Source organism: Papilio polytes, unplaced genomic scaffold (genome assembly GCF_000836215.1).
Source record: "Papilio polytes unplaced genomic scaffold, Ppol_1.0 DF821511.1, whole genome shotgun sequence".
Classification (NCBI taxonomy): domain Eukaryota; kingdom Metazoa; phylum Arthropoda; class Insecta; order Lepidoptera; family Papilionidae; genus Papilio; species Papilio polytes.
In genome coordinates, this window is record NW_013527693.1 from 599822 (window position 1) to 614021 (window position 14200).

Genomic DNA, 14200 nt, shown 5'->3' on the forward strand with positions numbered 1-14200 from the left:
AAAAAAAAAAAAAAAAAAAAAAAAAAGATTACATTTCTTCTATGTCCAATATCTACGTAAATACTGTCTAATTTTATTTGGTTAGGCCCTAGAGACTATAAGTTTTGTATCAAAGTTTCAATAAGTATGTAGACGTAGACATTCTAAGACAACAGTTTCAAGCAATCTTAAACATCATAAAGTTTCCCAACAAAGTTTCACAAATGATTTTTATTTCATCTAAAAACAAAACACTACCTACTACCTAATGTTACTGCCAACTTATTTATATCCTAATAAGAACATAACGTAATCTTACTAATATTATAAATGCGAAAGTTTAGATGGATGGATGGATGTTTGTTAGAGTTTGTGGCCTAAACGGCTGAACGGATCTCCATGAAATTCGGCACAGATGTAGAACATAGTCTGGAAGAACACATCGGCTACTTTTTACCCCGGAAATAGTTACGGTTCTCGTGGGAGTCATTAATTTAGTTTTTTAATGTTTACTCGATTATTCTGCAACGGTTCAACAAATCTTATTGAAATTTGGCACAAATATAAAACAAAGTCTGGAGTACACATGGGATACGTAGCTTTTTGTTATTTATATAGTTCGTATGTTTTCTAATACCACGCGGACGAAGTTGCGGGTAACAGCTACTAAGAATATATTTGGAACTAAGTTTTTAATACGATTAGAATGATTGGCCAGTTTTAGAGTTCAAATGAGCTTCATAAATTTAATAGCGCAAGCAATTCATTCATTGTTTTATTTCTGTAAGAGATACGTGACTAGTTAGCGGTAAATACCGGTGAGACAAGTCCTATTATTGTTATATCCGTAATACAGAATCAGTCAATACGTCACTAAATAAGGCCTTTACACAGGCAGTAATACGTTAATTACTTATTTAATTCTAATGCAAATCTTCAGTACGAACAAAATTCTGTTTAAGAGATCTCTTAATTTCTTCTTCTCGAATTTGAATTTCAATATATTTGATAAAAAAATCTCTCGACAATCAAACATTTCACTCAGAAAAATACACGCATGAATGAGAAATTCTAATCCGATATTTTTTCGCGCGCACATCTTTTAAATCTGTATATTAGTACATGGTCGCGGATAAAAGAGCTACAAATATATCGAATAAAAACAGGATGTTATACGGAAGTTGTGGGTGTATTATCAATTATGTGCGAATTTCGATTTGAAGGACATCGATGTTTTAATTTTAAAACAAATTCCTATATACTAAGTTGAATGCACTCAAAGTAATAATGTAAGCAACACACGATAGATTGTAGAACATTACGGACAGAAATAACAGCTTCATCTATACATATAATAAAATTGAAGTGTCTGTTTGTAATATCAAAAGAAAAAACTCCAGATTTCGGGAAGATGATGTATTTGCGTTACATCTTAGCACGAATGGGCCGGCACGCCCGGTGTAATACCACGACCACACAGAAGACAGGCGTGAAATGGAAGCAATTCCGTGTTTCGTCTGATGTGAGTGTGGTGCCGGAGGCCTAATTTAAGCCCCTTTCCCTTTACCAACCTTTTCTTATAAAGAGAGGTTGGGAAGAGGAAGCGGATTTGACGGTGGAGGAGATGCATAGGAAGGGGAAATATCCTCTTTATGTGCGTTTCCTCCTCCGTCGGATAAGGGTAGGCAACGCATCTGCAATTGCGGATGTCTATGGGCAGCGGTCGCTTCACCATTTTGGCGATTTCAGGTGGCCGCTTGCTCGTTTGCCACCTTATGTTATAAAAAAAAATGAAGTTCACTGCTTTACACAAATTTGATATTTACAATATAATTAATCGATGATAACTAAAATCAAAATTATTATCAAATTCAGTAGTAGTTAGTAACTTATTTAACTCAATTCTAACTTTGTAAATGATTCTATGTTGTACTGACGAGATTTATGCTCACAGCCTAAATATTTCTGCCGTCGCCATTACGAGGACCAACGTGTGATTAAGTTTGTATTTATGAATGAATTTACTGTTATTTACATGCATGCAATTACAAGTAAAATTACATAAAATTATGATACGTTGAAATTGTAGAGATGATTCTCGAAATAGATTACATTGATAAGGAAAAACTTTGTAAAGTCAACTTGTCTATCATTTAACTGCATTGGACAAAAATAACTTGGTTAAAAAATTTGTCCTCAAACCAACTAAAAACTAGAGATACTCTTAGAATGTACCAATTTTTAGATTTATTTATTAAAATTGACTTGAATAAAGAGATATAATTAATTAAAACTGTTGAAATATACTTTTTTATATAAAATCTACGTAGATTTTTTTTTAAAATCTTACTATATAAAAGCGAAAGTACAGATGAATGGATGGATGTTATAGTTTGTAGCCCAAACGGCTTACCGGATCTCGATAAATCATAGACGCAAAGAATAATCTAGAAGAACACAGGCTATTTTCTTTTGTTTACTATAATTTCAAGCGGACGGAGTCGCGGGCGATAGTGTACTAATATTTCTTTTAACCATACAAGGTAAGTTTGAGAAAGCTTGTGCTAGGATTTGGTTCACAATAGTCGAATAGGATTGGAACTCTCGACCTCAAGATCGGTAGTGCCTACCCCAAACCATTAGGCTATTGGCTAACAAGCTTAAGGAAGAGCGAGACGCGACAAGTTAACATTTTTAAAACATAAAACAAAAGAAAGTATGAAACAATTGACGACTGATAGATATTAGTATATACTGTACAATCTTACAGTTAGGATAGGACAAGGGCAGGTTCATTACGACATATAACAAAATAGTAACGTGGACATCCAATTCGGTCTTCATATAACCTCAATAAACATGATATAAAAGGCCTCGGTTTTATATCAACTGACAATTATTGCTGTTGGCAATGTGTAGTGTATTAAACTGCTAGTGGCCGTGACATTGCCACTTCTACGAAGATATATAATTTCAATTTTATTCAAAAAAACCGAAAGAGTTACCAATATAAACTTGCAGTCCTTTCGGTAGATGAAACCCATGTTTACAGAGAGATATATAAAAAAGTGAAAATACTTCAACTCCATTGATAATTTTGCAATCGTACGTTTATTTTATACTGCCTATCCGTTATTAACTGGTACACTTCTATTCAAATATCTTGGCGGCTCCTGGTATTGCGTTATGCAGTCCCTTCCTATTGCGTTTTGAATATAGACTTGACTAATGTATAAAGCCACCAAGATGTTTACTACTGGGATTATTCCCAACCGTCACCCCGCTCTGTCGCCACGCGAGAATAAAGTTTCATCCGTCCCATTATCACCAGTAAGGTGACAGATGAAACTGTTATAAGTTCCAACCGTCTCCTCGCCGCAAAAGGTGAAACGGATGAAGCTTTTATTCTCACCTGTCTCCAGGTTGGGACAGAGCGAGACGGTTGGGACTAATCCTGCTACTGTAACTAACCTCGTTTAATCGTTTTTTTTTTTTAATTTATTATTTTATATTATTGAACTAATACATTAGTAATACCTAGTTTTTTTTTTAAATGGTGTAATAGCACAAAACTGTATGAATTCTCAATGTTCGGAATAATAGGCGCATTTCAAAACCAAAAATAAAAGTCCCAGTTCGCCGGCCTTCACCTAAATGTACTGTTTAACGTCTGCTGCGAAAATAATCTTGTTTTACCTTATTCTGTCGTACCTAGAAATGATCATGTCTTAGATCGTTAGTAAGCATACTTTTTCAATGAATTATCTACTTGCCCTTGTCCCTTATTGAGGGTCGGCACAGTATGTGCTGCTTTTCCATACATCTCTATCAGCCGTCATATCTGAATCCACTCCTTTCTTAAGCATATCCTCTTTCACACAATCCATCCATGCTTTCTTCGGTCTTCCTCTTCCTTTGTAGCCATCCACATTAATTCTTAATACTTCCAGGTTTATGTCCCCATCGTCTCGTCGCATAACATGTCCATACCACGCTAACCTTTTGCTTCTTAATTTCTCCACCACTGGCGCTACTTTCAAACTTCCTCAATATACACATTCTTAACTTTATCCATTCTTGTCACACCACACATCCATCTTAACATACGCATCTCAGCCACATGCAATCTCCTTTCATCCGCAACTTTGGTGGCCCAACATTCAGATACATACTTATTCAATAAGTAACGAAAATAAATAAACGACAGTAATTATTATTTATTTAGATTAGAAAATCGAATTGTTTACAAATGCATAGATTAAAAAACACGAGGTTTTCAGATTAAAAATAAAGTCTTAAAAAACTGAATAACTAATTAAAAATTCGGCTTCACTTTACCGGATATATAAGGTAAATTAAAACACATAATTTAATTATAACCCATTTATTCCAATTTCCTTAAGAAATCGAGCAATCTGAAAAAAATAAAAAAATGCATTAAACACCTATGCACAATAAAAAATTCTTTGTATGCTCGTTTGTATGTGTGTATTGTGTATTATGACTGCCTGTTGCCTTAACGATTGAACTGATTCTGGTGTACATTTGTTAAAAGCAACATTCCAATAGGTAGAAGGAGGTTATCAATTCGTTTGTATTTTTTTCATGTGTTACCGCATATCTTCAGATCTTCGCTGACACTGACTTCAAAGTCACATTATTGGTTGTATTTACAACAAAGAACTTTTCTGTCTTTCAAAGTTATTCAGGATGATGTTTTGTTAATTTTGAGTGAATTTGTTTTAATTGCTGCTTTTTATATGGAAGTCCGTTTTTTTAGAGTATTAGATGGCTAGCGGAATTCGCCAATTTTTTTTTTTATTTTATTACTTTTTTTTATTTCTGTATAGATATGTAATTAGTACGGCCGGTTACCCTAGTGATTAAGATGTATGTTACTTGAGTGCGAAGGAGCCAGCTGAAAATCAGCGCAGGAACGGCTTAGTCCGTCCTGCATACGCTGAGCTGGCTACCTTTTGCCACGAATATGTCACCTTTAGAATAAGTCTTTGTTATCTAATTTCTATTTTGTGGCAATAAATGCATTTTCATTTCATTTCATTTCAAAATAGCAAAGCGATTCGCATTTGCAGATGCATAGACGTATTAACACCTTCGATTGTACAGTCCACTCTGTTTTGGTGACCTAATTAGATGCAGTTATACCTAGTATTTACCTGGGTTTTAAGGTGTTGGTGATGCCATAGCGATGGCAGTCAACTGGGATACGATGCTCCCAGCGGCTACGTTGCCATAGTAGGCTTGAGCGGCGGCGGCGGTGCTGCCTGCTACAATGCCGCCGCTACTAAAGCCCAGCATTGGCGCAACCCATGCCGCGCCGAGTCCGCCAGTACCGTATATGATAGCACCGCCTATGGCGTTGACCGCGATTGCCGATAACAGGCCCATGTTAATCTGAAACAGGGATATGTCGAATTTAATATTTGACTCTTATTTTTATTTAGTACTAGTTTTCGCTCGCGACTCCGTTCCCGTGGAAATTAAAAAAAAAAGATTAGCCTGTGTTCTTCCAGACTATCCTACATACATACCAAATTTCATCGAAAACCGTTCAGCTGCTTAAGCGACAATATCTAATATCTATCCATCCGTCTAAACTTTCGCTTTTATAATATTAGTATGATAGTATATCAGCCTTTCAACTTTTTTGGTACTATATAAACGATCACCTTTTTTCTGTTCCGATGTTTTTATAGCCTAAAGAAGCTACATATACTTATACATTTTTTGCTTTTCTTAAAAAAAAACTATCTTGCCATGAAGTGTTTAATTAATTAAATAAAAAAGCTCTATTTTAAATCCACCCTTCATCCTTTCTGCTTTATAGCCATGCATATTTAAACAAATTACTTTATTATGTGCCTGTCTTCGCATATGTTTATACCTTGGACATAAATGTAGATCGTGGTTATTAAAAAGTATAAAATACTTAAACTAAATAGGTACAAGGTAATGTTTATGACTAAGTACTTATATCGTTAATATTGAAATAATAAAAAAATAGGAACGCTTGAATTCAAAAATTCCTTTGGCAGATATCAGGCTATATTTCTTTTTTAATTTACAGTTAATATTAACTACTTCGGAAAACCATATTAATGGTAGCCACGCCTAAGTTATGACGCAGTAATAGTAATTGTTCTCTAATTATACATTGAAAATTGCAATATCTATCGTTAAGATCTAATAAATGAATTATACTAATACTGATATTATGCGACACTTTATGATAGATAGATGCAAGGATGGATAGATGTTTGTTAGAGTTTGTAGCCTAAACAGCTGAACGGAACTTGATGAAATTTGGCATAGACGTGGATGATAATCTAGAAGAAGCCTTTTGTTTTTTTTTATAATTCCACGCGGATAGAGTCACGATCTAAAGCTAGTATGAGTAAAAAAATCTATATGTTAGCACAAGTTAGAACTAAACGCATGCGTTGGCTTGACGCCATTTGCAATACGTCTAGACTAGCAAATGGCGCAAACATACGATTACGCTACTTTGCTAATAAATTCTGGCAGGGAATATCAATACAAAAATCAAACAAATAAGAAACAACAAAAACATTGCAATAATTGTCATTTCCTAATATTGCAATAATTTTGCAGTATTAGTACCGCTGTAAATAGCGATATCATTGTTATAAGGCATTAAGTATACACTATTTAAAAATTCATATGATAATCTACAAACATTTCTATCAAATGATTCTACTTTTTATGTAAATTGATAAAAAAAAAACACTAACCTTTTCAGATTCTTCGTAGACGTCCTAAAACTGCACTTTACACAATGGTAGTGACAGAGAAGCAAGGTTCAGACTTCTATTTATAGCCTCGTATAAATCGATGTGCATCGAGTGTTGGCATTTGCATATTCCATATTTTCCCTAGAATACTTGTATCACATTTGTTATGTGATAGCTTTATACATATTGGTATATCATGTTTTGTATCGGTTTATTGTTTAATTTTAACCTAAATAAAGATCGTATACCTTTACAAATTTAAATACTTGTTATTTGATTGAAAGTAAAGATGATTTCTTTTGCATTTTTATTTTTACTTTTGTAAAAAATACATGAAATAATAAATTACAGCCATGAGAATGGAAAAATATATTTAATACAAACTTTTGTATTCCCTGTTAATATTTGTTCTAAAGATTTTCGGAATTATTAACAAATAATCAACAACACAGCCACAATTTATGTTTCTTTTTGTAGACTCAAATATTTTCAATTGTTAAATTATTTTTTATCTATTCTTATATTTATAATAACATTAATATAAAACCTCCCTTTATAAAAACCTCTTCTCGTTAAAGTAAATTTACCCACAAATGTGCTAACTTTATGTCTAGTGGCAACACTTCAAAACTCGGGGAAACCCAGATCATTATTCAATTTCTAGAATATTCTCTCTATCTAACAATGTGAGCTCAGAATTTATTCGAGTTATAAGTAATTACTATAAATGTAATTTTTATAATTACTTAAAGTATCAATAACTTCATAGTTTTTATTTATGCATAAGTTATCTGTACAATTAATTATTCATGCTAGCGCCATCTTTTTTTCGTTTGATGTAACACAGTTTTAACAAAACATTAAATGAAACAAGAATATTCTGAGGTATGTCTAATATAAATGAATATTATGTACGCTTTATCTTATATTTAAAATATTAAAGAAATCCCTGATTCGATTAATTACAGTTAGAAGAGTCGTATCTGTTTTTTTAAATGTTAATTAGTAGAGCCATCTGTTGAATGAAATGTTCTTTACGAATATTTGCTAAATATTTACGAATGTTATTCATACGTATACGACAGATGGCAGGGTTTTATCTGTATTCATGGACTCTATGGTTAGGGATTTTTGATTATTTCTTTTTGAATTGCGATTTAACTATCAAGGGGGCACAAGAGGGCAGCTGTCCTTCCGTAGAAAGTCGAAAATTTAAACAAAAACATTTTTACTACTAGTCCCATATATCATCTGCCCATAATAAACTGGTAGAGTCTTGTATTATCTGTGGTAAAACTTTGTAATTAAGATAAGCTACGGGCACTTTTAAATGTGAAGAAGTCAATGACCTTTATAATGCATATTCTAGTTAAAATAAGGTCGTCATGGTTTCACGGATGGCTACCCCAGTTCCAGTAATGAACACTTTTTGTACAAACCGGATATATTATTAATCAATTCGTTCTTGAAAAATCATATTCTTTTAATAAAACAAACAACAAAACAGTCGGTTATTAAAATAAGTCTACAAGAAGTCGCCTTTCTGTTGAAAATTGTTCATATCACTTCATATTCAATTGTTTTTTAAATTATTGATTAAAAAAAACTATATTTACTTTTTGTACACATAAACGTTGTCTTTATACGTTAGCGCGATTTTCTTAAAAAGGGACAAGAAGATTTCCCGTCAGCTATGAATTACATATTACTAACTTTCGCATGCGACTCCTTCCACATGGAATTAAAAAAAATCAAAAGCAAGCTACCTATGTGTTCTTCTAGACTATTCTTTATATCTGCCAAATTTCATCGACATCTTTTGAACAGTTTAAGCAACAAAGTGTAACAAATCCATCTAAAGCTTCGCGTTTATGATATTAGTAAGAGTAAGATTCTTCAGTCTCGCCTTTTCCCAGTTATTTGGGGTCGGCCTTCCTCGTCCTACAGACATCACCATTCTTAGAGACTTGTTCATCAAGGTTGATTTCCTTCATATCCTTTTGGATGAACGTCAGCCGATGGTAGGTAGTCTCTCGCGAGTTCGCGTCATCGATGGTATGTTCAAGACCAACTTCACCAAATGATCTTATGATTCTGAACATGCCCATGGCCATGTTCACAACGTAGATGTTCTCTTTTGTTTTTCCTGGAATAGGAGCGACTTCCTTCCTCTAACATGTGTGTGTGATGTAATTATGTGTATATTTTAATCGTTTCTTGTTGGTAACAAGACAATATATCAATCAAGCAATCGATCTTGCTAAGCCATTATGTACGCAATTACGCAATTACGTAAATCTGTGTGTAAAACATTTAAAGATGGACACACGATACCATTGTTACGGTTAGTCTCACTAGTATTTACCTTCATATAATGTACATAAGTATATGTAAATACGTAATCAATAAATACATTTATTAAACTACTATAACTCGATATCATTAATCATCAACTCCCCTGCCTTATCCTACTCCCGTAGGGTCGGCGCACCGGGTTTTTGTCCTCCAAAGCACTCTCATCCGTCATCTCAGTCATCACTCCCTTCGTGATCATGTCACCTTTCACGCAATCCATCCATCTTTCTAGGTCTACCTCTAACTCGATAATTTCTGCAAAAATAATACCAATTCATTCATAAAAAATATTCAAAAATCATCCATTTTGTAATTTCTCCCATTGACCGCAGCTCTCTTTCTACATATATCTAAGTTATCTCTAAGGAAAAGTACAGCCATTTCGGTTATTACCCGGAACCGGTTATAGGTGGACAGATCATAAATCATAATAATAATTCGACTTACAAATACCATCTTGCTAATATAATTTCGAAAGTTTATATAAATGGATGATTTGTGAGAGTATGTAGACTAAATTTGGCATAGATAGAATACATAGGCAACTTACTTTTTTTTCCACACGGGCGGAATTGCCTCCGAAAATAAGTATTACAGATTTAAAATTAGTTAAATGTATTGAAATAAATTGAACACTGTCAATACAATTTAAGCACTTAGGGTATTCCCCTTGAGATTGTATGATGCCAATTAATACCAATAGAGGTCGTTATACACAATTGAACGAAAAAAACCATTCGATTCAATTGAATGGCTGCAAATTACTTTTTACATAAACAGTTTTTGTAATAAAGTAAAACTTTTTGTATGCGTTGCCTTGACTTGTCCGACGATGTTTACAATGTTACAAATGAACTTGTATTGGATAGATGGATGTGATCCGTGGAAATAAAAAGAACTCGTTGTTTTTCTCTTGTTATAAAACTACCTCTTACAAAAACAACTTTTTTATAAGAGAAAGGGGCTAACGAGCGACGGGAACACAGAGGTGGTTAACGACGCCCAGTTCATCCGCAACACCAGAGGAAGTACAGATGCGTTGCCGGCATTTAAGGAAATTGTAGGCTCGCTTCTTGAAGGACTATGTCGTATTGGTTTGGAAATATCGAGGAATCTTTTATTCGTCTATGTTCAAACAAAACTAATTTAAAAAAAAATCCAAATATAATCGTCGACACATTTGAATAAAAAAATCAACCACCTTACAGGGATATCGACAAACAATGACTTATTCGTGTGTAATCCCAATTCGTAAGGTAAAAGAGATATAGAGCTGCTGAAAATAATTGAACATGCTAGTATCCTATCAATATGAACTCCTTAGTCAATTGGTTATTCCAGAATTCTCAAGATAATGCCATTAAACATTTAAATAATGGAAGATGTTTTCCTCAAAGATCTCGTTAGGCCGTCCTCAAAGATTCAAAGACTCAAAGATCAAGTTGATTGACATTGCCTTCATGTATAAGGCAATATGAGTTTCAATTGCATTACCAAAACATGTATAGTGCGACAAGCTTAACTGGCCCGGTGATAGGTAACGCGCAATCAGATCAAAATATCTATGATCCGAAATTCTAGCCCACTATGTAATACCGACATCATTCTTTTCTATGTCTAAAACATGTAATATAGACATAGTAAATATAAAAGAAATTCATGATTAGTCAGCTACTATACTAGCAGGACCTTGTAACATTGGACACATGGCGCTAGTGAGCTGTCATAATTTAGTTTGACTTATGCCCGGGTCAAACAATTTGTCGATCTATATTAGTGCGTACACCTAAAACTAAACTACCGCACAACTGCTTAGTCTCGCTTATTTGGAAGTGCGCACACTACTCGATTTTTAGTTCTGCGACTAAACAGTTGAATTGGCTGCGAAACAATCGACAATCGCACATCAATTGTGCGAGGTTTCGTCAAAAGTCTGCCCCCGCTCTTAATTAACGTGTCCCGCTTTATGTCTGCAGTCATACCAGTCAGCTGTCGAGATATGAAAAAGAAAAATAAATCAATTAATAGATGAGTACTTGAATCATTTCGGTTAAATGCTTACTCTCAATGTAATCTATAGAGACAGACAGAAAATTTCAATTTAGATCCATCTGTTTCTTCCGCATGCTTGTTAGTTGCGTTGGTGTTGTAATTGGTATAATGTTATTCAAACTTTATTGTGATATCAATTACACACAGGATCGCAGAACACAATTATCAATATTTAAAAATGAAATAGTCTAACAAAATGCGTCACATTGATGCAATTCCGTTCATATTGCATTGTCTGGTTCACAAGTTGGTATTACCTATCAATTATATCGCAGTGAGTTAAGAAGCACTTAGACGCGGCATAATCAATTTTATTAGTAACACTTGTAAGAGTTATTTATAGATCCATAGTCAGAAGTGATTACAATGGGGATTGTTTTTTCCCAAAAAGTTATATAGGACTAGCTGTTCCCGTGCGGCTTCGTCCGCATAAAATTATAAATAAGCTTTATTTTATCGTTACATTTGTCAAATTATCAATTGCAAATGTCAAAATGACATGACATGATAACAATCAATGGCAATCTTGCTTCCTTGATGTTGGCAGCAACTTATGGTCTCTATCCCACATTAGGGTTTTTATCCAAAATATTTACCTGCTAAGTTTAATGGCGTAAAAATATATTGCCTAAAGCGTGACGTAAGTGTAGGGCTTTTTATTAAAGGAAGAATTATTCAAAAACATGCTGTAATTGCTGACATCTTAGGCAACAAAGAAGTGTGTGTTTACGCTTCATTATAATAGTGTAGAAGTATAGAAGTGTAGATAGTATAGATTTTACGAATGTCCATTCTATTGTTTACAATCTTGTGACCTGTATCATCAAAGTCTAGTTTTGATTAGTGAAATATCGATTTGTTTTTTTTGTAGTATTAAATAGTACAACCAGCCTGTTTTTCTTTAATTGCTTAATAGCGATGCTTTTTCTAATTAAATTACTTAGTTTTATAGCGATTACTAAACGGCTTAACAGATCTGGATGAAACAGCACAGATGTAGAAAAAGTTTGAAAGAACCCATAGGCTACATACTAATGAGTTTTTTTCCCTTCGATGAAGTCGTGGGTAAAAACTAACATAAAGATCTATAATATTAGCCATGTTATACTTTTTCATACGCAAATGGAAAAAAATATCATTATTATTATGATAAAAATTGCCAGATTGCCATGAAGAGTGCATCAATTGCATGGACATGCATAATTAACGTTATCTTTATTAATAGTTTTAACAGATAGATGGCGTTAGTCATCGAGTGTTAAATAACAGACTTTTGTTCATTGTTTTAGATTATGTAATACTCCCTTTTTTGCTTTGTCTTCCAGTAAAAAAAAGCAAATCCGTATCCAGTGAAGTCTAGAGAATGTCAACAAAATCAGCACAATATAATCACAATTGCAAATTAATTATGGGCATTGCAGATTCAGAAATATTTCTCTATATCTGCATTAATATTATAAAGAGGAAAGATTTTTATTCTTGTATATATTGAAGTAACTCAAAAACTACTAGGCTGATTATAAAAATTCTTCTACAGTTAAAAAGATAATGTAAGTAACATATTTATATTTTTTTCAATTTCACGCGGACGAAGTCGCGAGCAACAGCTGGTCTATATTAAAAAAAAAACTTAATAACAAAACTATCACTAGGCCACGAAGTCGGGTCACTCGTGAAATATTCACATAATACTATTCTTTACATCTAAACAGATGTTCGTCGCGCAGATGTCTGTCGTAAACATGTAGGAAAATAAATTTTATCAAAACAGACATTAATGAGATAATAAAACAACAAAACAAGGACTTCATACAACACTGAATAGAGCTTCATTCATTCTTAAAACACTAGTTCATTTAATTACAAAAAACGTTTAATTTTTGTTTGATCTTTTTGATACAAGGACGGTCTAAAGCTTTCGGTACACTACCGTTTTTGAACGAACAACGTACAGTCTGGGAATTTATTTTCCTATCCATTTGGAAAAATTTATGGCTCCTAGATAAACTATCATACGCCGCAATCTTAAGATTTACATATTGTTATATATTTTTTAAATTAATTCGATAAATATTTATTTTGAAGTTACTATGATTTAAAATGTTTGAAAGAACTGCAGATTTTGGACATCTGTCGTATGTTTTTATTGATTAATCAAAATCATTGAAAATTAATTTGTCGTGTAAAGTTTATGTTTCAAACATACGATACTTTACATAGGAGTCAACGTAATGTCAATTGATTCAGCAACTTACATATATAGTGCCTGTCCAAACCAAATTGTTAATTGGTTGATAACAATCCAAAACATGTGATGGATATATCGGATCTTGTTCCCTTATCTGACAGTGACGTAATTTTAAAGCTACCTGAGACTTTATCAGCCAGTGGGACAGGCCCTTAAACTTACGTTTACCATGCTGTATGATTTTATTGTAAATAGCATACGAATTAAATTGTTTGTCTTTACGGCCGCATTTTTGTCAGTTGATTTTCATTAAAATAATATTACTTTTTTTAATAACAACAATCGCGGGTAAATACCTACATACGTATACTATTAGTTCGTAAATAAAAAAGCAATTTACTAAATATTGTATTTAAATGGATAATTTTAAAACAATTTGATTTGCGTCAATAGCAGGGTCAAGCAGCTAATGACGTTTGATTAATTTGGTGACAAATCTGAGACGGATCTTTACAACGGGTTTTTTATAGACCGACGATTTATCTGACCCGGTGGACATAAGTCAAACTGAATTAGCGCTACTAGCGCCCTTCTGTCAATGTCAAAAAAGTGTCGCAATGTCTCTAAAGTACTGTAACTTCTAATAAAATCAAGAATTTTTAATTTTTGGATCACTTGTAAGTTTACAAAACTTTTCAGTAAGCAGAGTATTGTTGCCAGTCTCTCCCAAATAGGAACATAACCAATCGACACTGGCCTAATCTATTAAGGGAGTGCTATAAATAAGAAACTGAACTGATCTAAGATCAATATCATGTTTTTTTTACTATTAGTTGTATTATTTTCTATGTTT

General features: G+C 33.3%; 1 protein-coding gene and 1 long non-coding RNA gene across 5 annotated transcripts in view; one reads left to right on the forward strand and one right to left on the reverse strand.

The window, feature by feature from the left end:
- The window catches only part of LOC106108578 (G-protein coupled receptor Mth2-like), a 41713-nt gene that overhangs the window by 5729 nt on the left and 21784 nt on the right, over nucleotides 1–14200 (forward strand). The window lies entirely within an intron of this gene.
- LOC106108580 lies at nucleotides 4177–6788 on the reverse strand. Its single transcript, XR_001225950.1, has 3 exons — nucleotides 6753–6788; nucleotides 5157–5394; nucleotides 4177–4394 (listed from the first exon to the last, which is right to left on the reverse strand). It is a non-coding gene; the product is annotated as an uncharacterized LOC106108580 (long non-coding RNA).